The 2,524-nt window shown below is 37.0% G+C and overlaps 1 protein-coding gene across 1 annotated transcript in view; it reads left to right on the top strand.

Annotated features, from left to right (window-relative positions):
* MAP2K4 (mitogen-activated protein kinase kinase 4) overlaps nucleotides 1–2,524 on the top strand; it is a 179,431-nt gene that overhangs the window by 172,353 nt on the left and 4,554 nt on the right. The gene's annotated exons all lie outside the window — the stretch shown is intronic.

The following is a 2,524-nucleotide window of genomic DNA, read 5'->3' as shown; positions in this document are numbered from 1 at the left end:
GAAGGAATTAAATTTTAATCTAGGACTCAAAGAATTTCCAAAGATGAAGTGAACAGGAGTATGAATAATTTACGCAAAAAAGTCCAACACTCAAAAATGAGTGAGAATTAGCAGAAATAACTAATAGCAGGAGAGATCTGTGAAAACTTCAGATACTAGAATGATCAGAAATAGAAGAAAAAATTATTGTTTAAAGGAAAAATAAGCTTGGAAATATAAGCAGGAAGCAGAGATTTATATAGAACCAAATAGAACTTCCAAAAATAAAAACAATAATTTAAAACACTCAGTAGCTGAGTTAAATAGTAGATTAGATACAATGAAGAGAGATTAGGACACTGGAAGATAGACCTAAATTTCTGTCCAAAGGAACTTTCTGAGATGATGAAAATTCTGTAGTCTGCTCTGTCCAGTGTGGTAGCCACTGCCAGGTATGACTGTGAAGCACTTGAAATGTGGCTAGTGTGACTAAAGAAATAAATTTTTTATTTTATTGTAATTCATTGGACTAGTGGCTACCTTATTGAAGAGTGCAGGTCTAACTAATTGGAGTTAAAATGATGCCAGCAGTAATTATAAAACAGAAGATAGTCAATGTTAATAATAATTTGGTTAAAGATTTCCACTCCAATGGCATAGTGCGTTTATACTTTGATGCAGTTTTCTGTTCCACATGGTGAAGGTGGTTAAGATAGAAAAACAGAAAACTAAGAAGACATAGAAGTTTTAGAAAGAAAGTAAACATCTGTGTGGATAAAAATAATGCAACAGAAATACCTATCAAATGCTGTGTAGATCTAAAGCCATGGATTTGTTTATTCTAGGTCCAGAGGCTGGCAGTTGCACCTAGGGCAATATCCTGTAGTATCAAAGTTCTACATGTACTCTTTCCTGGCAACGAGACCAACAGGAATCAGGCTTACTGCTTAGAAGTCAGGATTTGCTGAGTGAAAAAAATGATGTTGATCGTTGCCTGGGGCCACAGCTTTAGGCAAGCTGTAGGATTAGAGAAGCTCAAGGATATAGATAAATTTTTGCAACCAGTGGACTGGATCTGTAATAGTCCTAGTATCGACACAGGCCTGGGACTTCAAAGGTTTATTTTAAGGTGGTGGTCTGTGCTAGTGGCTCTGGGAAGAAGAGGCACTGTGAAGTTGCTGTGTGATGTATTTCTAGCTCCTAATTCAGTTTAGAGTACTTAGTAGACACATATTTGTTCAACAAATGAATGGGTATGCATAGAGAGTAAACACACTCTTTCAAAGTGTGTCTGCAAACCAAAATTCCAAAATACATGAAGACGTCTAATGCTAAGAAAAGATAAATTTATGGAATAGCTTGAAACGTACTTTAAGTCTATTTAGGATGCTCAGTGAAATAAAGATGTAACTTCTATTCACACTGAAGAAGAAATAAGACAGGAATGAAGCAAACAATTGTATCTGAAAACTCTTTAATTAGAAATCTTAGAAGTGTAGCTTTGATATAAAAAACACAATGGATGGCATGTACTCCAAACTGAAAACAATTAAAGACAGAATTAGGGAATTGAAAGATAGAACTGAGAGATTTCCCAGCATAACATGGGTTAAAATACATGAAAAAGCAGTTAAAAACCAGGGAGAATAGAATGAGTGGTTCTAAGATGTAGCTAATGGGAATTACAGAAGAAGACGACAGGATGTGAATGTGGAGAAACAATGTTTAAGAAGATAATAGTTGAAAACATTAAAAAATTGACTAAGAGCAGGTTCTCAGACTGAAAGTAAAGTATCTGTACTATGGAGGATAAACAAAGGTAAGTTTATACCTAAGTGAATAGAGGCAGAATTGCAGAACAATGATAAAGCAAAAGTCAGCAGGAAGAGAAGACAAATTACCTGCTGAAGAATGGTAGACTGACATTAAACTTGTTACTAGCAACAGTTTTTGCCAGAAAACAGTGGAGTCATATCTCCAGAGTGCTGCAAAAAATAATTGTCAACCTATTTCTAGAATTTGTTGTTGTTAGCTGTGGTCATGCTGGTCCCCAAATCCTGATGACCCTATGCACAGCAGAATGAAACTCTTCCTGGTCCTGCACCATCCCCATGATCAGTTGTGGACTGGATCATTTCTAGCCATAGGGTTTTCACTAGTTGATTTTAAGAATTAGATCACCAAGCCTTTTGTCATGGATTGAATTATGTCCCCTTTACTAAAAATGTGTGTATCAATTTGGCTGGGCCACAATTCCCAGTATTGTATTGTTGTCCTCCATTTTGTGATTGTAATTTTATGTTAAAGAGAATTAGGGTGGGAATTTATAACACGCTTACTAAGGTCCCATCTCTGGGCCAATGTAAAGGGCGTTTCCCTAGGATGTGGCCTGCACCACCTTTTATCTTACAAGAGATAAAAGAAAAGGGAAGCAGGCAGAGAATTGGGGACCTCATACCACTACGAAAGAAGCACCCGGAGCAGAGCGCGAACTTTGGACCTGGGGTTCCTGCGCACAGAAGCTCCTAGTCCAGGGGAAGATTGA

This window comes from Trichechus manatus, unplaced genomic scaffold (genome assembly GCF_000243295.1).
Source record: "Trichechus manatus latirostris isolate Lorelei unplaced genomic scaffold, TriManLat1.0 scaffold00040, whole genome shotgun sequence".
Lineage (NCBI taxonomy): Eukaryota > Metazoa > Chordata > Mammalia > Sirenia > Trichechidae > Trichechus > Trichechus manatus.
Note: the sequence above shows the minus strand (reverse complement) of the source record. Positions and strands in the feature narration are given on the sequence as shown.